Here is a 24,018-nt window from a genome sequence, read left to right as displayed (position 1 = left end):
GGACACCGGCTTGGACTGATCTAAGGGGAAGAGTGCCACCTACTGAACCACCAACATGAGCTATCAGTGCCTGCAATTCAGGAGAACGCTATTCCATTGAGAGCCTGGACACAGTCTGAAGCAAATTGTTTGCCACAAATTTGAGCAGGAAAACAAACATACACAATCAGATTGGAATGAAGTGAAAAAAATGTGCTGGATCATAGAGCAGATGTTGCTATGTGTTACTAGGCAGTGCCAGTACACGCCTGTGACTGTCATGCGTATGTCAGCGTGCAAGAAAATAAAGTGTGTACTAAAGATACTGAATGATCATATTCACTCAACTAGAGAAAGACTGGACTAAGCTTTTCTCTCAACCATTTACCAGTAGGGTTGCTGAAGCCCACCAGAGAAGAGGATGCAGTGCTGGATCATGTAAAAGCAAAACATAGAGCTTAAACAACTCCTGCTTTAAAAATATTTTACTTCCAGTATCCTTATGGATGCTTTTATTTTAATCTTGAGATCCATCAGTCTGTCTACACAATTTCATAACTATTATGCACCTGCTTAGCTTGCACTGCTGAAATACTTCCACAGCTCATTCAGTAAGTCCTGTTTTATTTACAGCTACCATCAAAATCACCTGAAACTGACATTTTTCATGTAGAATCCATTATGTGGCAAAGTTCCATATTTATATCAACATCTAAAAATACATGACTTACTTGGAAAACACAGCTAGCTTACTTTTCAGTCATGCTCATCTTCTGAAGTAATGTGGAATTTAGATCTTCAGCAATATTCCAAACTCAAACATCAAAAAAAAAAAAAAAAAACCACAGAAGTGAAATAGTTAAACATTTTATTATTCATGTTGCATTCATAGTAAATTGTGTAATAGTTTTCATGTCTTAATTACTTAAATTTTATATTGAGCTATAGTGATATTATCTCTCTTTTTGTCTCCACACAATTGTATTTTATAATAGCTTTTATTAGGGCCTACATGAATGGAATTTAAAATGAACACATCATTTCTGTTACTTCTACAGTTGAGAAAAGAGAGCACTTTTCTGATATTTGGCGTGAAAAGTGCTTTCCTTTGTGTTTTATGACATATAGCAAATTGTATTAGTTAGGGACATATTTTGAGCAGGAAGGTAACCAAGAGGAGTACAGAACAGATCTTCCACTTTTAGTAACTTCATCTCAGTCTGTGAGGGGGTGCAATACCCAGCGTATAGTGGAGGAATATTTCCCTACCCACCACCACCACCACCACCACCACCACCACCCCCGAAGGTTTGCTCTTGTTCTTATCGAAATAAAAGGCAAAACTTCCACGAGAGAAACACTGGAGTAGCAGATACACAGGCTAGTGCATGTTTATACAATCTGTCTACCTACCTCTGAAACTGAGGTCAGCTCCTCTGCCTCACAAACTCCACCTGCTCTGCCAGCAGCGCCTACCTCGATACCATCGCAAATGCCTCCGCAGTCTCATGTTGCTCCTTGCATTTGGGGAGTCTCCTTGAAACCTGGCTGCTAAGCCATTTCCTTCACCTTTATGAAATCCTTCCTAAAGTCTCACTTCTGCCAGCACACCTACACTCAATCTGTGTGTGGGATGTGTAAATAAATTTAAATAAACATTTGTTTTCAATTGTTAACAGAACTAGCAAGGCATGCACATCCGTGGCTTAGACACACAAACAAGATACCACAAGATATCAAGTTTCTGCTGAGCTGCAGGAACTGCCTGCATGCTCAATATCCCCCCACAGCAAACACAAGGTGAGGCAATCTCGCCTCAATCACCTGTGCTGGGGGCTGAGCCCACTCTGATTGCCGCCTGCTTGTTGGATGCCAAGAGGACGCACACGGGCAGCCACCACGCATCAGCTGCTATTTGGTAACCTTTTTCTGCACAAATTGCTCAATCAAACTTATTGATACCCTGCCATTTCTCACAGGTACTTTTGGAACTGTAGAATAATAAATTGAAATGTGTCAATAAATACATATTATAATATCAAGGAATTTTTTATTTTATTTATTTTCTTGGAAGCGGGTAGGGTAGGGCTAACTTGAATATTAGTTCTATTAAAAAGCAAATAGGCACACAGACTTTCATTCATTCTTTTGTTATAATTCAATAAATGATACTTAAAAGCCTTTTGGCAAAAAATCTGGCAACGCCAAAGTACAATAACAACCTATGTACGGTTCTTAGGCCAATAGATGTCAGTGAGAAAGGAAAGCAGACAAAGAGCATCATTCCAAAACGCTGATGATTTTTTTTTTTTAAATCTGAATTTCACTCAGTCCTCTGCAAATCTCTGCTAGTGAGCATCAGTCTCCTTGTTCAAACTATGGGACAGATTCTGCCTCCAGCTATCATGACAGTAACAAAAGGAACAATTTAGCTTTTAATTTCTTCCCCTCCCTCCCCCCAAAAGTTGTGAAATGTCACCCTATTCTTTCCATATTACACACCTCAGCTCTTTGTACAAATGCCAGAATTTTCCTAACAGTCCCATTCGGTGTTTCTGTTTGCTGCCTTCTTTGCAGATATCTAAGAACAGTTCCTTATTCTGAGCATTTTTTTATTCTCAAGATTGGTTCCTTTGCTTTTTTTTTTTTCCTCTCTCTCTTTTTTTTTTTTATTAACATGTCCACACTGTTACTAAACATAAAGGGTTTCTCAAGGAACCAATTTTACCACATTTGTTTGGGTGTTATATGGATGTTCGGAATAGAAATCAAGAGTACAAAAATAGATTTTCTTGATTTATGAGACATTCCTGTTTTCAATTCACCATCAGTATGTGCAGACACGATGCAGTCAAGAAATGAAGCATCTGGTTCTCCCACGTTTCATTTATGAACTTTAGCACCAGATGTAAATCATTCATAAAATCCCAAAGTGTTGGAAGAATCTCTTCCTTCATTTCAACAAACATATACTCCAAGTACTGTACCTAACACTTCACATCATTTGTTACAAATGATGGGATCTGAATTTTAATGACTTCCAGAAATAAATTTCAAGAAGGAAGAAAAGACGAAGGAAAACAGGTGAGCGTGGCATTCCTTGTTTCTGACCATGAATTCTCTTTGAAACCAAAAGATGTCACTTTAAGTTATTACAAACAAAGTCTATACATGTTATTACCTGCATGCAGAATGTTTTGAAGAGAACAAATCTATTAGCTTATAACTGTTCTTCTCTCAAATCCTTTCCATTAGTGTCACATTCATGTCAGCAAATGCTGATTCAACATCAGATCTGAATTGCCTTCCTATTCTTATCCGCCAATCGCCCTTCCTCTCCTCCTTCAATCCCTCTTTCAGTCCCATTTGTTCAGCAAGCTCCTCTTGCCTTTCTCTCAACATCTGTAATCCCTTCCTCCTCCCTTCCCACTCCTTTGTCTCACTGTGTGCATTGAATTTCATAGGATAACTCACACTTTGGGAATTAAGCACCTGCCAAAATAATTATGGGATCGAGGCCTATTCTTTATGTCAAGGAAACCTGTCTTCTTCTCTGTGTAGAAGAGTCTTTTCAATGATTATGCATTAAACAACACTTTCAACAACAAATCAGTCTTTTCTGGCCCTTTTTTAATACTACGTTTCTTACATATTAATTTAAGTGCAGGATTGTCAGGCATGCATTGCCTTACACCACAGAGAGCTAAGGAACTGCAAAGTGCAAGGAAAAATATAGCAAGAAGGCTCCGCTAAGGGCCTCTTGCTGGAAAAACCTGTCCACGAGGGACCAGAGAGGTTAAAAGTATTCACAGAGTCACAGACCCTCCTCAGCTCTGTGCTCCTCCCTATATATACGCCACCCGGCTGCTTTGCAGGCTGCCTTTAAGGGCAGCTCTCCTTGCTGTCCTTTCTCCCAGCCCATAAAGGAATAGGCGTAATTGGCCCCAGAGTACAGATACCAGCAGTAGAAATCTTACGGTACCATTCATATGTATCCAGTAATAAGTCCCTATATAAAATTTCTGACACCCCGAAATTTTCCTTATACTTCAGTGGTAATATCTGGCATTTATTTAGCTCTTTATTGGCAACTTTTTCACTGAGCTCTAGTCACTGCAGTAGCTGAGCACCTAGAGCCACATACAACACAACATTTACCTCCAGAAATGGACCTGAGACAAGGAAGTTTCTCTCCACCAGCAGCCAGGCCGTGGACAGTCCACACAAATGGATAGAGCCACGGAGCAGCCCCCAGATAGCCTCCAGCCTGACTGATGTGCAATGCTTTTTACAGGGACATGCTGGGAACATAGTGGGTTGCTTTACGCAGGCTGGGAACACAGCAGGGGCAGATCCATTGGCTGCAAATCTCCTGCAGAAATCACAGCTGCAACTACAGCCCACAGTTTATAGTACAAGCTGTGGATCCGTTCCTTGGGTGCCCAAAGCCCTTGGGCAGAGAAGGATTCTTCCCAGTCTCTTGCAGCCTTGTTCTCCAGCACAAGCACCAATTGTTCTGCACCTGCCCAGGGAGACTTACAGCTCCACTTGAGTCCTTACCACTGGGAAAAAAATAGAAATAAAAATAAAATATCTCTTGTCTCACAAGCCAAACTCAGTGATTTTTGAGGTGAAGCGGAGCAGGTGTTCAGCAGTGCAGGCAGCAGCATTGCACAGTACAGTTTAAGGCACCAAATGAACAGCACTGTATCAAATCAAAACTTCAGGGGAGATTTATGTAGGCACAGGATAAATGCTGAAACTGAAACCTGGCCTGAATATGGGGAGTTAACATCTCCATTCCTGAGAAATGTGATACAGGCACTTTAATGATGGCATGTGCTCAGCATCCCAGCCTCCCACATCACCCCAAAGACCATCGGCAGGGACACAGCCAACACCCTGCAGAGACATGGGTTATGGAAGGCAGAGCATCTACAAAACACCAGCATCACCCCTCTGTGGTCACAGGTTCCCCGACTGGTGTTAAAAGGTGAGCTTGTCACGAGGAATGGTTTCCTCTTTCCATAAGCAGTTCCCACTGATTTCAGTGGACAAGTTATGATACAAGATTCTGCTCAATGTCAATGAGACGATCAGACTTTGACTTCTCAAAGTCACTAGTGGCAAACAGTGAAAAAAATACATAATATATTATTTATATATATATATATTTTTTTTGGAATTGCATCTAAATATCAATGTGTTTCCCAAATGGCATCACTATTACAACTTTGTATTTTATTTTCTTTTCTTTTTGTCTTTTTATCTACACTGGCAACCTTGTCAAAGCCAAAAAAAAAAAAAAAAAAGTATTAGCAACAAAGCCAGTTCAGATAATTGACTAGTCATGCCTGCTATTTGAGAAATATTAGTTTTCTTTTATTTTATTCCCCACCCTCCCACCATGTCAAAGGCTGCAGCCTGAGCCTTTCAGAACTCTACAGGCACAACTTACAGTCTCATCGTAGTCCCACAGTGCTTGGGTGGTCTCCCTCAAACTAACCAAGGCAGAAATACCACCTCCTTGATCCATAATGCGCTCATCCATTTCCCTTGTCTGTTCAGACATCCTAGGACAATGATTTATTTGCAGAGGTGAAGCTAGGAAAACCTCCCCCCTCCCAAACACATGCACACATACTTTTATAAACTGGCTGAAATATTCAGTAACTTCCCAGAGGGGAGCGGGTTTCCCCCCTCCCTCTCCTATATGTTTTATACGGTTTCCACTATTATTTGATAAATGTGTTATGACACACTATTTACCTCGGTCAGCAGCTCTGGGGAGCTTTGTACAGCTTTGCTCCCCACCTCTGCCACCCACGAGATATTTCACATATAAATCACATTTCCAGATTAAGACAATGCAGTTTGGTACTGAGAAGGGAGAAGAGAGTTAGGATGAGATATGCTGGAGGAGGCTTTGGTTTCATGTCTCTCTTTCACTTCTGAGCCGTGAAGAACTGATTCTCAGCCTGTAACAGTGGCTCTGTCAACTCATTTTTTTCTTTTAAGTACAGGAAGACATTCTCTGTTCACTGCTATAACTCTCTGAGTTTGAGGTTCCCAGAGAAGTACTCAGACCACAGTCTTCAGCCCAAGCAGGAGCAAGTGTAAGGAGGTTTATCACATTGCACATATCCACAGTTACTGAAGTAATCTTTTCCAACCGGGGGCAGTAACTGTGCTAGGATGTACAGTAAGAAAGACATGGTGCAGACTTGTTCTGCTGAAAATAAGAGTTATATTTAAAGTGGATGGACAGAGTTTTGTGTGGAATTGCTCAATACTAGAAGACAGTCAAAAATTTGTTGGGAGGAGGAGTTTTCCTCCAAAGCACTTACTAAATGACATTACTGCAGCACATCAGAGGACGAGTTGTAACAGAGAAGTATTTGGAGTAACTATCATTTATTTTTATAGAAATTGGATACAAAAATTCACAGGGAGCACCATTTCTAGGGTTTGCAGACACAGCAAGCAGTTTGGGAAGCATTCTGAAGTCAGTGCTGCAGATGTGTACTCACATATGTATGTGTCAGAATGGGGCAATACCAAACCTGATTAAGCCTGCTCTCTTGAAAATTACTGAAAATCAGAGTCTTCCTGGAATCACAGGCTGACTTTCCAAAACCAGAGACAACCAAAACCTCAAACGAAATTAGACCCAGGAGAAAAAACAGCCAGCTGTACCAACTGAAAGTGTTTCAGAGAACATCACTGTTCCAAAGACTGCATTGCTAATCCCACTGACATACATCAGTATCTAAAGAAAAGGCAAGAGAACCCAGTCACAGTACCGACAACTCTGGATATTTAAAAAGCATGAGTTAATAGTCCCTTCTTCTTCCCCATAAATGGATAAATAAATAAAAAATGAGAGGCTGAGAGTCACAGAGATCTTGTATATTTTCTTCTGTGTGTTTTTAGGTTAATTTAAAAAAAAAATAGATGAATTATGGCAGAAGCATACTAGCATAAGATAAAGGATGTTTCCTCTCCCATGAATTCGGGGTACCTGACACCCCCAGTTAGGCTACTGGAAAAGCACCTTTGGACTATGTCATGGATACCAGCACTCTCTTCTTACCACTTTCACACTCAGATAACCAGGGTCCTCCCAACCTGTGAGCTCACTCACAAAACAAACATGGGTACAACCTTTCTTCAGGGAGCGTATGAGTGCTCATTACTTTTTCCCCTCCTCACATGCTTCTACAGAATCTTTAAGCCATTTGTACTCAAAATTATTCCTTATAGCCATCAGAGGAGTTGTGAGCTATCCTTTCTCCTCGAGGCTCCCACATTTCAGGTAAGACGAATCAGCCTGTAAAGAAAAATAGAGCATAAGAGAACAGCACTGTGATAACGTTTGTCATAGTTTTTATCCTTCACAAATTTTAAAATATTCATGAAAAAATATTGTTAAAGATTTTTAAAAAGGTTGTTTCATCAGAAGAACCCCCAATGTCTTATAAGCGTTTATCCTATTTCCTTTATTTCCCGTCGCAATAACCCCAGTTCACCTATCAGCCCTATTCTCCCCCCACCCTGCGTAACCCCCAACAAGCAGTTATTGCTGTAGCGAGTCTGGAACTGTAAGCAAGCTGTTTGGCTAGCCGGTACATGTCTGCTAATTGGTTACTGAGGGATAATTAGCATACACTGTTTTTTCATGCTCATTTTCAGTAAATTTACAGGAATTTAAATAGGGACTTTGACTCTTCAGTCAAGTTTTTTGTCAAGATTGGGCCTTGTTTTCAATTGACTTTGGGGACGACAGACAGATAGTACGGTTGCATCAACCTTCATTCCTAAGGGAACTGAAGTAAAAATTGAAGTATCTCTAGTACTGCAAATTCAGTACTACATATTGGGCTACAGCTTGGTACATCCTCATTAGATAAAGAGGAGGGAAGCATGACCTGAGCATGCAGAAATTAGGTTGTAAGTTAAACTACAGTAATTTATTGAAACCAGGGGGAACTGAAAGAGTTTTACTAGGAATAAAGCTGGCAAAAAAATAACTAGCACAGAGTCCTGTCATACGTACAAGTTACTCTGTGCACAGCAGCAAAAGCGAATCCTGTTTTATAGTGATATAAATGTATATATTACAATTCCCTATATTGTAATATATATATATATATGTAGTAATCCTCTATATCCACAACCCTTTCTGCCAGCATGTGTCATCACAGGGTCTTTTACGTCACACTGCAGAAGGTCTTTATTGCCACCTCATTCTTCCACAACCCCTCCCACATCCTTTAGGATCACCCAGCCTTGTGGCAGCCCCAGCTCCATCTGGAACAGGGGAGCAAGCAGGGTGCCCTGTGCTGGGCTGGGCCACACAGCCACTGCTGGGGCAGCCAGTGAGGGAGCAGAAGACAGAGGCCTGCCTGATAAAAGAAACAACCCCTACAAAATGCATAAGAACTTCATATTTTTAAGACCCCCTAGCACTTTGACAAATTTGATGGAGAGCGGCCAGCGGCTTACAAAGTTAGTGGGGAACAGAAGCTGACAGGTAAACATCATGATAGCACGTGTCTCACTTCCTTGAAAAACAGGCTGAAAAGATGAGAAGGCTCACATTCACCTGATTGTAAACGATTTCCTGTCACTGGGCTGTGTTTCTGTGACCCTGGTCATTTAATATGCTTGCTTTTCCCTATGTTGTCTGATAGTGGCTTGGCAGCCACTCTCCCTATGACAATGACTCAATGTGCTGCTTTTCCTGTCTTATTCTATGAAACACATCATTTGATGTGACTAACACAACTCATTTTGATGAGTCACAGAGCCAGGAAGTGTAAAGAAGATGTGGTTTTCTGAAGTGTGCAGTTCAAGCAAATGTTAGAAAAACAAAGTTTAGAAATTAATTCTTCATCTTAAAACTGTGCATATGGTATAGCTCCTGTCTTCCTACCTACATGGTACAAAGTCCCATTTGTACTGCTTGAAGTTATTAGTGTTAACATTCCTGGTAGCATGTCTGGTTAAGCTGGGAGATGGATGGAGAGAATACATGAAGGGACATTGTCTTTTTCCACGTTACAAATTTGACACAGTTTCCATCACTCTTAAGGAATCCTCAAAAAATTGAGCCTTGCTTTCTAATTTCTAATGTACAGTCTGTAACTGTTGCCTCTATTTCAGTCCACAGTTTAAGAAACTGATTTTCTAATATGATGGGTCCAGTGAAAGAAAAAAAAATAGTAACAATAATCTTTTTTTGCCTGTGCTCACCAGAAAAAAAAAAAAAGATAAAAAAAGTAAAAAAGAGACACTGAGTCTCTGAATCCAGTTCTTCCCATTTGCAGTCTAGACTATAGTCTAATCTATAACTACAAAACTATCCTTCCCTACAAGTAGTTATAAATGTTTTGCCTACCTACATAGGAAGGAAAACCAGTATGGATTTTCACATTTTTTCTTTAAGTATTCTTTATAATTGGGAAAGAAAATGGCCAAGAAAAGGAGATTGCCACAACCTTCCTTCCCTCTCTGACCTCAGGCTACTGGAAACTCCTCCAAGAAGGAAAGGGAGGGGAAGGGAGAGGAGGAGAACCAGAACAATAATGTTGCTCTTATACACAGTTTTTAAGTATTGTTTTACCGGAGTAAAGAAACACCCCTCTGCTACAGCTATTGCTTCAATGAGGATGTGAGAGATGCTTTCTTTCCCTTTAGGATACAGGAACGTTTGTCATCTCCCTTGACAGAGCCACCAGCTCGAAGGGCAGGAATGAAAGATGAGCTTTTCCCTTACCTCCCATTCTGTCTCCCGAGAAGTTTGCTGTTCTCATCGCCACAGGAGATACCTAGCATTAATGATTCTGAGGTTTCTCCTCATTCCTCCTTGCAGCAGCTAATGGCAAAGTAGACAACACTGGTCAGGCAGCCCCTCGCCACTGACTGCAGAAAGGGAATAGGAGCTCTGTCTAGCCAAGCAGAGAACATTTGGTCTGGACCTTGGCAAGAGGCAGGCTGACTTGGCTGGCAATTCTTTCCAGACTACAGGATGTCACAGTTGCAAACAGCCAGACCACAGCCCAGCAATGGAGAAATACAGAGCACTGTCATTTCAGCCTTTTTCTTTCTAAAGGCAGAGACACAGCTGAACCAAGAAGCCATCACCTCCTCTCAAATTATGACCAAATGAATGCATTATAGAATATTTTTCTGAATAAAAATAATGTACTTATTTGAAAATAAAGCATGATTTTTTTTAAGGAAATGGCAGAGAACAAAGTGCACAAGGCCAAACTTTCTAATAAATGAGATTTATTATGGGAAAAAAGTCCAATAATTGCATTTTCAGGGGAAAGGTCATTATTACTTAGAAGGAGGTTAATAGAACAATATTAATAGCTTTTTACAGGGCAAGAGAGATAGATGCAGTATTAATATGAATGAAAACAAGAATGAGGATGCTCCCTGTTACCAAAGTTTAGACTAAAAATTCAGAAGGTCAAATTCATCTTTCGTATTCCCCAAAATAAAGAACTAGACATTATAAAATGTTATCAAGCCTTTTCATTCAGTGAGTTTGACAGAAAGTAGCAGAAATAAAGTGATCAAAAGTTTTAGCCTGAAGCCAACAATTAGAAGCAGAGCTCAAGTTCTGTGTCTCTGGGAGACTCTAAGGGAAGATTGTTGAAGATAAAAGTCAACATGACTCCATCACTGAACTTTTACTAAAGGAATTGCAGCAATTCTGTCTATTTGGCCAATATTTTAGATTAGACTAATTTTCTAAAGTAATGGAAAATTGCCAGAGATAAAAATAATCTGCAATATACATTAATAATAATGCCATATTACACATCCATAATGCTTTTCATGCAAAAGTCCTAAAGTACTTTATAAACACTTAATTAAGCCTCCGAACACCCTGGGAGTAGATGATTTTTCTGAATCACTTACCAACTGGGGAAACTAAGGCACAGGCAATTTAAAGCAAACAATTTGCCTCAAGTTATGCAACAACTAAAATCAGTTACAAAGCAAGCATCTAGGAATGAAGAGGGCATGTGCAAAAAATACTACCAAAACTAAATGTTTTTTCAAACAAAAAATGTCTGCCATACTTTTCCAGTTTCGAGCACTCAGCAATCTCTTACAGACTTCTAAGAATCTTTTCCTTCACAAATATTTCTAGAGACATCAAGCAAAATATATTTTCTACCAATAAATAAATAGGCAAACAAACAAATAAACAAAGAGTATTTATTTAAGCAATTCTTGAATATGGTGCAAAAATATCTGTGCATCCTCATTGGCAAAACTAGCTAGAGATAAAAATAAAAATCAGGAATGTTGATTTTTAATTCCCAGCCTTGACCACTAACATCATTTTTCTGTTTTAGATAATGTTGAGCGAGAAAGAAAAGAGAAATCCAACGGTGATTATAAAGACAGTTATTAACAACTGTCATGCACACATGTAAACTACTAGCATGTTTTAACTAGAAGGCTAAGCAGGATCTGTCTAACTAGTAATTCCAGCCTGAATGCACTCAGCAGTACCACACCAGGACTCACAGTTATGTAAGTCTGCTATTAAAATGCAAGTTGGAATCAACTGTTAAGTCTCCATAGTGACGAATACACTGAAAAGCTGTCCTACTTTGGAAGATTAAATTGACTTTATTTTTGGTTATTGTATCTAAACACTGTAACTTGCTGTATTGTACTCTCACTAATTTAGTTTTCCTTTACCAAGCACCCAGACAAGAGAATTTGCTTGAAGTCTCAGTCAAGCTGGGAATCATATATATTTAGGACATCTTTTCAGAATACTGTAATTATGTGAGTATAAGTATTTGAAGTCAAAACTCATAATTGTGTGTGATGAGAGAAAACTGAGGAATCTTTTTGTTGAATGTTTTGGCTGTAACGAGAGCCGCCAACCCCACCAGTTTGAGGAAGTTTCAGAGCAGATGTCTTTATAGTGTTTGGGATGCAATTTTGTGATGGAGTTAAATGAAGAAAATTATTTAAGGGTTACAATACTTAAAAAATCCCAATGTGAAATTTAATTTTACTAGTAGTGCTGCATTGTATAGTCATTTGAGGAAGAGATTATTTAATATAATGTAATGGGGGAGATTAATGTAAGAGATTAACTCTTCAGCCCTTACTCTTGTACTATGTTCTTTATATACTAATCAGGTGAAGAGATGGATAGTAGCATTTTAAAGGCTTCCTTTTCTGTGATCTATTTCTCTGAGTGAAAAGATGATGTCTAGCCTTCCTCACGCTGAATTCATTGCTGTGGTCTATAGGAAAGGGCTTTTGGAAGAAAACCTTAATATAAGTCAAGGCAAATTAAATTGAGATAGTGGAAAAGGCATAATGTGAACAGAAGAAAATATCATGTGAGAACACATAAGGGCTTAATTTTCCCATTACTAAGGCAAGAGTAGGTGAAAGCTAATAAATCACAGCAGCACTGTACCACATGGAAATCAGCATCTCACCTGGGTGGAAGTCACAGCTGATGACTGCTGCAAAACGAAACACAGGATCCCCGATTACTAACAAGAACCCACTCACCACGTCTTTCACAAAGCATAGCAAGACACTGTAAAGTAAGAACATTCATAAGTTTTGGCTATTGCAGTGCACACAGTCTGCAGAAAATCATACGGGCAATTCAGCTTCCTTAGCTGGTGCCAACAGAAGCAGCCAAGTGAGAAGGACACAGAGATCTGGGTTCCCTACCCTGCTCCGCCACCTTGTCAGGAAATGACTGCCCTCTAATTCCTCTAGATTCTGCCTAGAAAATGGCTTTTTTTTTTTTTTTTTTTTTCTGGGGGTAGGGAGGATTGATGATAGGCAAGAGCTTTAGAAAAAGATTTCAGAAACACCCCAGTGCAATTCAGTGCTTGGTGAAGAAAGTATTTTGTTTTCTGGGGCACATTCACAGGTAGGGAAATCAGTCTTTTTTTTCTTTTTTGTTGTTGTTGTTTTTTTCAAATAGAGATATTTCTCAAACATTTCACTACTCCTTCTCCCTAAAAGTGACTCTTGCACAGACAATATTGAAATCTACTTATGTTTCAGACTCTGGTATTGTACGATTTTGTTGAACAGAGAGATAGATAAAAAGGAACAATAGATTTTGCAATTTTTATTTTTTTCCTTAAATTAAGCTATTTTAAGTCTTCTAATCTTAAAAAGCACTTACTCAATTTAATCACAATTTTCACAAAATACTCTGGTTGTCAGTAAGTCTTAACCCTAGAAATGTGAAAGCACAGAGATTTTTATAGGTTTGTCAGTGTTTTGTTTTTTTTTTCAGTTTTAACATTCTAATTTTTATTTATTATAGAGCTGCTGGAGGGAAGGAAAAAAGTCTTTTAATGGGACTGTAGCTGAATGCTTAATTAGGAACAGTTTATCACCTCTTCAAATAAGATGAAGAGTTACATAACTAGGCCTTGCAATTCCTACAGATAAAGACAGTTTAACTTGGCTTTCTATGGAAATAAGCTTTATGCAACTGTTTTGTCTGTCTCTCCATCTTTTTTTTTCTCTCCCCTTTCCTTTCACTCCAACAAAAGACTGAACCATTAGCCAATTTGAACTTGAGGGCTAAAAATCTCAGAAATGATATTCCTACTGGTTTCATGAAGACAGCTGATGAGATAAGAGAGAAAGACCTAAATCAGTGCCCTAGTTTCCTCTAAAGGAAAACAGAGAAAGTTACAGAAGTGAAAACTTGGTGTGAGATTATACTAGTTGTAAAGCCTGAGCTGCAGAACAGGTTGACTCCTTTAGATTTCATGGACCCTATTTCCTTTCATGGTCAAATCAACAGACAATTTGCCAGCCTGAGGCCAACATCAGATCATCACCATCTCCTGGGTCAGTCCAGATAAACTCTGCCCGTGCTACAGGCTCAAAAAAAACAGCCATTAGGAAACACATGGCCACGACTACAATGAAGATGAATGATTTCTGTGGTTTTCTGTTTATCTGATTACTAATACAGTCGACACTGTTTTGACTTTTCTTTTGGCTGAATGCAGTGATAATAGCCGGTGGAAAATGAACTATCCAGAAGTGCTCGTGATAGTCTACTTCAGCATAGGCTGAAGCAGAAACAGGTCAATGTTGAGAGCAATTTTGAAAATCAGAGCCCGGAATATTAATCCTTTGTTTATTCCCTAGACTAATGTCATTACAGGAAAACCTTCCTCATGCTGTAAAGCCAATTTACTCTGATGCTAAGAAATTCTGTGGTTCAGTCATAGTGCCATTGTCTACCTTTGATTTGGAAATTTCAAGGAGAGAAAATTGCTTGAGACAACGAATCATAGTTATCTGTGATGAATTCTTCTCTATTTTATGTTTATTATATGTGTTTGAGATATACTTTAAGTATAAACTCAGACCAGAATTCCTAAATTTTCATAAATATTTGAAAATTGCTGGATTTTAAGAAAGCTTGAACACAACCCAAATTGCTCTTATCTTCACAGATCTAAAGCAAAAGCAAAAATAAAAGCAAAAAGCAAAAATATTTTGGAAAATCCCACGTGAAGATTTTCATATGGTAGTCCATGCTCACACACAAAGTATCAAGAAAAATCTAGTCAGCGCTATACTATAGTCTCAGTATTCTATTAAATGTCTCATTTTAGTATCATTATATCCCACTGTACTTGAGGGTGAATTTTCTCCCATATTTTTCACCTGGTTGGTCTGCACAGCCAGGGATGAAACTGATCTAACGTGTGAAACATTCCTGGACTCATTCCTAAACCATCATGGACATGCTGCCAAAGTGAGCCAGGGAAGCAAAATATTTGTTGTCCATAGGAGTGCTATAATATTATTTTTTCCTCTCTGTGCTTTTCTCAGTTCTGGTTCATTAATTCAGTACATTGTTACATTCTACTGGTCTACAGCTGTAATTTTTCTATGCCTCCTTTCTGTGTCACAATGTTCACAACAGGCCGCCTATCTTAATATTATTTCACACAGGACTGCACAGAGAGTTTGTGAACATTTCATGGTGCTCAAAAACTGAACCCAGAGACCTCCACAACTGCTTCCTTTGAGACAGATGTGAGGGGAAAGATGGTGAAGCTTGGGAGATGGCTGAAGACATATTTATTTCACAAATAGAAGGCACTAAAATTATCTTGATATGAGAAAACAAAAAACACCACACTTTGTGCCAAATGTAAATTCATTAGAAGAGAAATAAAGATATGTTTATCTTAGCATAATGGTAAGATTGTACCAGTAATAATCAGGTATGAACTCAGAGCATAATGTTCAAGAATCAGGATAAAAGATAAATATAGTAAAAACAACATAAATGAGCACTCATTTAAATAGTCTCAAATAATGAAATACTTAGATAAATTATGAAGATGAATATAGTGCCTCATATCTGTGTGTCAAAAAGAGTAGTAATATTTCTTGCATTAGTACAAAAATGAATAGTTTTGTCAAGTTTTTATCCTGATAAAGACTTTTTCTTATGGCTATAGAAATGTATTGAAGTATTTAAATCACCTGTCAAATGTAAGCCTACTCGAGCACTGACACTTTAAAAATATAATGTGAAATCAGACATCATTTATACTTGCTAGGATTTTTCATGTTGTTTTATACAAATGGTGAGGCTAGATGCAGAAATAGTAGTTTTTCAATTTTAACCTTTTTTCTCCCTAATTTCCAGAATGTAATTCTGCCCCCAGCTGGTTAAGACATAGCTGACATAGGAGACTGAAAGGGAGAGAATATTGAACCTATGAACTCTGCTTCTTCTCAGATGATGACTACAATTTGCATGCAAAGTATCAGCAGCTTTACTGTTCAGCACAGGTGCTAATAGATTCTAAGTTCTTTATGTAAGTATATACTGCACCCTCTTCATTATAGTACTAATAGCAGAAAGGTGAAACTGTTTTCAGGAAACAGAGTTCATTGATTACTCCTACAGAACATTACAATTAATGACATCGGTCTGTGGTAATTGCTACACCTGTATCAGATCAACTGAAAAGAAGAAATTTAATACACACTCCCGTCACCATTACATTCTAGAAAGCTGCATATATCTACTGCCTGGGATGGATTTTCACATGCCTATTTGTCTTCCTATTGCTCTTTTTCATCAGGTTCTAAGTCTGTCTTTTTGCAAACAGAACATATGTACAGAAAAATTTATATGACTTTCACTCCTTTTTCAGGTATAATTGCAGCCCATCCTTATCTCCCAGGGAAGAAGAAAAACAAAGGAAAAAGAAAAGTAAGGCAATAGAAAAGCAGGGAGATAAGTTATTATTATTACCTTTTGAAACAAAAGCTTTCATTCACCCTTCAACCTCTTGCCACTATCTTCTATCATATTTCAGGACATCTCTTCTGATGCAGCAGAAGAATAGATTACAAATACCTTCAAATTCATCTAACTTACTTTCTATTCCATATATCACCTTTTCATATGCAGCTGTTTCTGTCACATCAGCAATCCACTACCTCAGTAACAGTCCTGGTGCATCCTCTCAGGTTCTTGTTTTCAACACTGTGAGACTAAAGGGGTCAACGTCATGAAGCTTAGCCCCCGTATTTAGGCTCTGTATATTCAAATAGATAAGACTGGCAAGAAAATATGGTGTAAGTGGAAACAAGACAAAAAGAAAGAAAATGGAAAAAGTTATGGTGAAAAAAAAAAAAAAGTCTAGATTTTAGCATCTAAGCTTCAGTGCAAAGTACAAACAAAATGAAATGGTCCCTCTAGTAGAGCCCCACTGAGTGATACAGAGTCTGGTAACTGCTGCTTTGCAGTTTCCTGCTGTCTCCATTTCCTGGCATCCTAAGCGAGCTCAGAGGAGAGGACAGCCTCAAGAACATATGGTCTGCCTGAGACCTGCAGAAACTGAGAAGACCGAACTGGACATTGTGAAATTTTGCAGAGGGTTATAGCAATATAAGTATTAAATGAATCTAGGAAGTGTACACCTCAAGAAGGTGGAATTATAAAGCAGAACAGCTACTGAGGGTGCACATTACTGAAGCAAGGGGATATGACAATTCAACCCATATCCCTTGACAAAAAATCTCTGGCATAGGTTTGGGAAGAGGACAGAAAGAGGAGGAACATTGTTTGGAGGTGGGTCAGGCACAGGTCCAGTAGGTGCAAATGACTTAACAAAGAATGCTGCAAACTCACCAGATTACTCCTTGATGAAGTACTGACCACAAGCTGAGGATATCAAAATAGAAGCATAAACACATGCCTGAAGTAAGAAGCAGCAGACCTAGCCAGCCACACTGTGAAATGACTGGGTATCACATATTTATCAGAGGCAGGGTGGTACAACATGGCTGGGTTTCCTACCTACTGGATGAGGTGTGGAACCCTGGTCAATATTTGCTAACTCCGAGGACACAATTACCCTGCGCCCAACATACAAAACTTTTGAAATCCTCCTGTAGTTGCTTTTAAAGGTTTAATTTCTTTTTCACATTTTCCTAACAGCAACAGTACTGATTTGCAATTTTCTCCAGAAAATAAATAAATAAAACATGTTGCAGGTGAGCTTTTTCCTTGCATTCCATAGCAGCTGGAATTTCTTTGTTTTCCTCCACCATTTGCTTGTCACATAGCAGCACTTATGAAAAGTGTCCAATGACATAAGCACTGGAAAAAATATCCTCTCCATTGTCCTTTTTTAAAAGTTATCTTCATTGCACCTTTGATTAGAAAGGATCAGGAGACAAAGCTAGGGGAGGGTCTGAGCACACCCTAAAGATATTCAGAACAAAACTCATGACAAACAGCCAGGCTATGAACTACTGTGTCTGCAGAGGAAAAATGTTAATAATAATTAAAAAAAAAAAGATAACTTTCAGTCTGTCAGCAAAGATCCAATAAGAATAAAAGTATTCTCCATTAAACATTAGCTCTTGTGATTATTTTCTATGGGGCCAACTTCTCTGCTGATTCATCTGAATACACTGCACTGATCTACACTAACATAAAATTTGGGCCATAGCATGACCTGAAATTATAGTCCTCCATACTTGCAAAGAACATAAACCACAAAGGCCAGTAAAAGGAATGAGAGTAGCCAAGATAATCTGGCACACTTCCAGTCTGATTTTTCTTTCCCTTTTAACCTTCTAATTTAAAGTATACGTCCATATTATAATCCTAGTATCTCTGGGTCCATAGCTCTCTTTTTCAAGGTTTGCTTGACCCCCCACCCCACCTCCACCAGAATTCTTTTAAAATCCTGGCATGATTTGTGGTCAAAACTAAACCCCAATTAGGTCCATCTGGGGAAAGTGGAAAAACCTGAACTCCATCTTGTTGTCTTGAACATCCTATGGTTGCATAATAACAAAATGCCTTTGTTCTCACAACTAAAGTATGCATCAAGAATCAAAGAAGCAAGAAAAAAAGGGAATGTTCCAAGCTATTACTGTAACAATCCAATTACAATGCCTATCAAACTTAACTTCACAGGTTATAGCTCCTAATTGCCTGACAAAAATTGACACTTCAGTCGCAACAGCATAATATAATCAGAGTCCAAATTAAATTTGATCGTGGGCAGAAAACGATGCTATCATTCGGCGGCATGGAAACAGGAGATCAACTAGCATGATATCAAGGATCAGAAATGAAAATTATTCATTAATGGCAATGGTTTTCTGATAATGGAAATGACACAGTTCAGACGGCTTCGTAAAAACACTATTAATTAAAAAGATGATAGACCTAACAAGGCATAGAAACCAGTGGAACCTTTCTCTGTGCTTGTTAAGGTGAAGGATGACAATGTTTAAGAACAGAAGTTTATGCACTTTTGTGAAAAGTATTCCGCTGATTCTGTAGCAAGTTTACTGGTTCTTGCTTAGTGAAGCATCTTTCTCTAGGGTGCTATGTTATAGGGACATAAAAAGTGTCTAAGGCCATAATATGGCATTGTAATAAGCATGAATACTACCAGCTATAAAACAGAAGGGTCCAATTCATAAAAAAATGCACATGGGATTTTTGCATACTCCCAAGGAAAAAGTGCAGAGAAAACTATTTTATTTCCCTCTGCAAGCAGCTCTGTCTCCATTTTACTTTGGAGATATACAGAGGTGCTTTATGCCGAAGGGAGAACACACAGAAATTCACCCTCAAAAGAAGTTTTCCTGAGCAAGAAAAGGAAAGGCCAGTGTCTCAGATTGCTGAAGTTCAGACAACACCTCTGTGTTCTTTACAATGTCACAAAATGTCACGATGTTTGAAATAACCATCTCAAAGGGTTGATGGCCCCACTACTGAAACCACTAGGTGCCTTTGCCACAGCTGGAACAAATCAAACTGCAGTTGCCCAGTTTGGGGAAGAAAAGGTCTATTGGCTTGCTAACATTCCCCACGATCTCCTCCCATGCCTTATGTCTGCGCACCACACCCTGCCGGATGGCTCATTGTCCAGCACTCAGAATGAATACTCTCGAGAACCCTCACCTCTTTCCTCCTCAGTAGCTGAGAGAAGCAAACAGGCATCCCCTGCTGCAATTCCTTGTTCAACAGGCGTCTGCTTTGGAAACGCACCAGCAAAGACCTCTGAGACTTCTTGCTGTGGGAAACCTAGGTTTCAAAAGCCTGAAAAATAAAGGACTTTTGTAAAGAACAGAAGGGAAGAGCAGGCAAAGTTAGATGCTTTCCTTGGGAAAGGATGACTTAGAGCAGATCCTCTTGACCCTAGAAAGCAAATAGTCAGTTTTAGCAAATCAGAGACCCGGGAAAAATTCTTATGTTCCTTAGACTATATAACTGAGCCTCAATCAAATCTGAAATGCATCATCCAAAGCTGCCTCTAACCTTTCTTCACCTGATAAGTAACATCCTTGAAGATCACCTCACTTCCAAATAAAATACAATACAATACAATAAAATAAAATATTTAATGCAAGTCTGCTTGGAGCAGCTCTAAGAACAGAAAAACATGCAAATAATGAATGTACTTTTCACTGTCCTTGATTATTTGGTAGTCCTTGTACAAACACAATGCACAAAGCCTGACTGAATTGTCAACATTCTTTAAAAGAATAAAAATTCAGAAGAGTGATGATATTACCTAAAATGTATATCAGCATTGCATTGCACCGCACCGATAAGAGCTCTAGGGCAGCTCCTCCAGTTTCAGTGCATCTTTCTGGAATACTTTTTAGCCCTTTAAACACAATCATTTAAGACAGATGCAAGGAGTGTTGGAATTCAACATGCAGACAGCTCAGGAGGAGACAGTAATATATTAATGGAGAAAACAGCTACCCTATAACATCAGCCAACATGTTATTAAACCATGTTGCAGCTACCACATGATTATCTCTTGGATTTTGGTAACTTGACCTCATGAAAGGGTGTTTATAGATAGTTCCACAAATTTTTAAATATACTGTATTGATGATATTTTCATGTGTTGGTCTGGGTTGTTTTGGTTTTTTGTTTTGTTTTCCTTGAATAACAAAGGTTAGAAGCAGGAGAAATGTAAAAAAAAAGGGAAGGAAACAGAGACCAGAGTTTGTGTTAATGGTGGTTTTTGTTTGTTTGTCTGTTTTTAAATAACTATATTACATTGCCTATGATGTATTATGGGCTATAATGTAAATTTCTTTCTGATAAGAGAGCCCGTGTTCAGCAGTGAAAGGGCATACTTATTAATCCCTGCAAGCAGTGTATTTAAAATAGAGGCAGACAAAAAAACAAATCCATTGTGACCATTAATCCTGCAGTGTAAGGTTATGGATTGAGTCATCTCATAGATAGATTCCCTCTCTAAATTCCAGCAAATTAAATCCCAGGTATGTCCTTTAACGAATCCAGGGTCAGATTCATACCTACTGACTCTCAAGTTTATTGGGAATTTTCTGATGAAAAGTTTTGGTTGAAAAAAGGTGTTCCCTCATCAACTTGTCACGTGTTGTGGGAAGCCTTCTCTGTTCAGGGATGGTATTTCATGTATAAAAGAGAGCAAGAACATGTAGACTAACAAATAAGTCAGCAGTCAGGATGTCCTGTGAACAAAAGGTATCCACGTCTGCGCCTCTGCAAAACTCTCGATGAGGCCACATTGGTAATTCCAGATTACTGACTCACTCCACTCTTACTCCCCTGCCTGTCTGCTCATCACACTCCCCTTCCCTGTGAAAATTCTGAGTGGTCCTGAGCTCATGCTACTGAGAGCTCAGCATCTCCAGTGAAGCCATTTCCACCATATGTCTGCTAACGGTGTAAAATCAAACCATTTGCCATTCATTAGTTCAATCCTGGCAATGGAAGAATCACTGGACAAAGGGATTCACCTCCCTGCACCCTACAGGCATTTGAATCCCATAGCCTGCAAGGAGGAAACAGACAGAAAACCCAGCTCAGGTAGGGCTGGCAGCACTCACGCAGTCTCACCGCGGATTTTAACTTTTGATGGGCACAACCTAGAATTCGTTGGTTTTCCAGCAGTAGTCACTGAACCAGGAAATACACAGCATTAAGAGGAAAATAAATAATGAAATTAAGCTTAACAGGATTGCTGGCCCCTTTTCAGATCCCCCATTCTAAAACTTGCAAGAATCACCATTAGGCACATTGCCAGTTCTATTTCCCCAGTGGATTCAGGCTTATGCACCACTCAAGAGGAGTCTGTTAATGACTACAAAGATCCACAGCTGTTTACAGTTCAGACTCAGTGGTGGACCAGGCAATAAGCTTGATCCAACAATGAAGTTGTTGGACTCTCACAGCAAGAGGAGACATTGTGTCAACTATTTGCTTGCTCATAGCGCCAGTGACTACCAGGACAGCTTAGCGGGGCTGTAACAAACAGGGAAAGGGGTAGGTATGGATTGGAAGAAGCTGTGCAGGGCCTTGAAAATGAAAGAAGAAATGCATAAAGAAACCAGGCTCAAATAGCTCACAGAAGCACAAATGAAGCAGCAAAATAAATAAGCAAGGGAATTTATTTCCCACACATGCAGAAAGACAAAAAAATGTATTCAGAAAAATATTTCACAATAGAACTATATTCATTTGCAGAAGTCTCCTGTGATACTATCTACTGCAATTTTTTTGTTGTTGTTGCTTCTGTGTTGGTTGGTTGGTTTGTTTGTTTTGTTTTTCTTGTTGTGTTTTTTTTTTTGTGGGAAGCCTGGGGTTTTTCATGAATGAATAAATGAGAGCAACAGCTTCTCGCAGTAGAGTCTGGTCTTTGGGAAATGATAGTTGAAGGACAGAAAGAATACCAAAAACCTGCAAAAGACTGGTGGGAAGTATAAGAGCGGCTTACATTAAGCTGCTTCTCATTTTTAGACACAGAACATAATGTTAACAAAAGATACGTAAGAAGGTATTTGAGGTAAAAAATAAGGGAAGCAGACATAAAAGGCAAGAATGATTCTATCAGGGGACACAATCTTTCAACAACATAGCAAAGTAATATGGTTTGAGAGCATCTACTCTAGCCGTGCTCTGACCACAAGTTCAAAGTGTCTGACGACCAGGAACAGATGTAGCAATCTGCTTTTTTTCCCTCTCCCTCTCTCTTTTTTTTTTTTTTTTTATGTACTTTTAAGAGACGGATTCCTAGATATCAAGATCATTTGGCATATATCAGCAGCTCTGGAAAAAAAGACGTCAAATAGTAACAATTGATGAAACCAGAAAATTTGCTAAAGAGGCACCTTTGCCAATGCTAGATTTTAAAGCATGACCTGACAATATGCACTGGTCCAAATTCGTTTCACTTAGAAGCAGTGCATTTATCATTAGGACAGCATTTTCAGTCTTTTCAGCTAAGATGGTTCCCAGAACTTCCACATCTGGTGCCAAAAGGTTGTTAGAAACTTATAGAAAGCATTAAGGACATGTCTGTGTGGGTGGGCAGCTGATCAAGCAATTTATTGATTAGCCATATAGTATTAAGTACAAAAATTCAAAGAGAAAGGATGAAACTATTTCTGGTAAGGTGAAACCCTCCATATTTACTGAGTAGATTATCCACAACAGGAAATGCTTACTTGATTGCAAAGTCAGGCAGGTCCTCAGCCCCACTGACTTCACTGGAGCTATGACAATTTAGCAACGGAAGATCTGTGCCCCCAGATAATTTGTTAATGCAGTGGCGAGCTCTTACACTTTTATATATATATATATATATATATATATATTAAAAAAAAAGGACACCAGGAAATGCAAACATGAAAGATCTTTCATTTGGTCACTTTTCTCACATACAGGATTTTCTAATATACGATGATTCAAAAAGCAGGAAGAGTAGAAATGTGTAAACTTGCAAAGTTCTGTTTCAAACTGAACTTTTATTTCTGACAAGTGTAAAGTGCATCTATAACATAAATTGGGGAGCAGAATCACAATCACACTGAAGCTTTCATCAACTCACTGTCTGTCCGAGCCTTTCAGCACTCCAGACTTACAGCACAACTTTAGAGTCAGAGCCCTGCCCACCTTTAGCTCTGAAAATTCCCTTGTCTTATGTTAAAGTTAAAATCGGATGCCCAAACTAGTGTTTGCCTCTGAACAGCCCTCTGAAAACGTACCACTCTATTCTATGCCACTGATGCTTCAAAGAACAATCACCAAAGAAAATAAAGGGGTTTCTATGATCATCCAGCTCTTTCTAATTCAAGCTCATGTCAGGAACTGAAGGAATGTCATTGTGTGGCACCTGCTTACATATTTTCTAGGGTGACTGCAATCTAAATATTGGCATCCAATAAGAATGAGAATACTATACCATATACTATACCATAAAGCACAAGTCACCATGAACTACTGCCCAAGGTGGTTGTTGTTAAGCAGCTGGATGTCAAGAATTAAAAGGCAAAAATCTGTACCATAAACGTACCACATTTCAGAGCCCAGCCCTCATGGACCAAAGCACTGCATGGCCACACAGCTGCGCTCAGTTCCCTCACTCTCATCTTCCATTCAATTTCTTCAAGGGTGCAGAAAACTCTTTCGGTATCAAGTAAGTCAGATCAAAG

General features: G+C 38.9%; 2 long non-coding RNA genes across 2 annotated transcripts in view; one reads left to right on the top strand and one right to left on the bottom strand.

Moving 5' to 3' along the window:
• The window catches only part of LOC106036153 (uncharacterized), a 39,996-nt gene extending 33,853 nt beyond the window's left edge, over positions 1-6,143 (bottom strand). Inside the window, exons 1-2 of the long non-coding RNA XR_010831987.1 lie at positions 1,393-6,143; positions 711-793 (exon numbers count right to left, since the gene is read on the bottom strand). This is a non-coding gene — a long non-coding RNA (uncharacterized lncRNA). The remainder of the gene's footprint in view (positions 1-710; positions 794-1,392) is intronic.
• A 2,113-nt stretch (positions 6,144-8,256) lies between these two features.
• On the top strand, positions 8,257-16,331 carry LOC106036164 (uncharacterized). The gene is made up of 4 exons (XR_001207138.3): positions 8,257-8,512; positions 11,358-11,538; positions 15,689-15,860; positions 16,203-16,331. It is a non-coding gene; the product is annotated as an uncharacterized lncRNA (long non-coding RNA).
• The last annotated feature ends 7,687 nt before the right edge of the window (positions 16,332-24,018 follow it).

This window comes from Anser cygnoides, chromosome 5 (assembly GCF_040182565.1).
Source record: "Anser cygnoides isolate HZ-2024a breed goose chromosome 5, Taihu_goose_T2T_genome, whole genome shotgun sequence".
Taxonomy (NCBI): Eukaryota; Metazoa; Chordata; class Aves; order Anseriformes; family Anatidae; genus Anser; species Anser cygnoides.
This window is presented reverse-complemented; position numbering and strand designations above follow the sequence as displayed.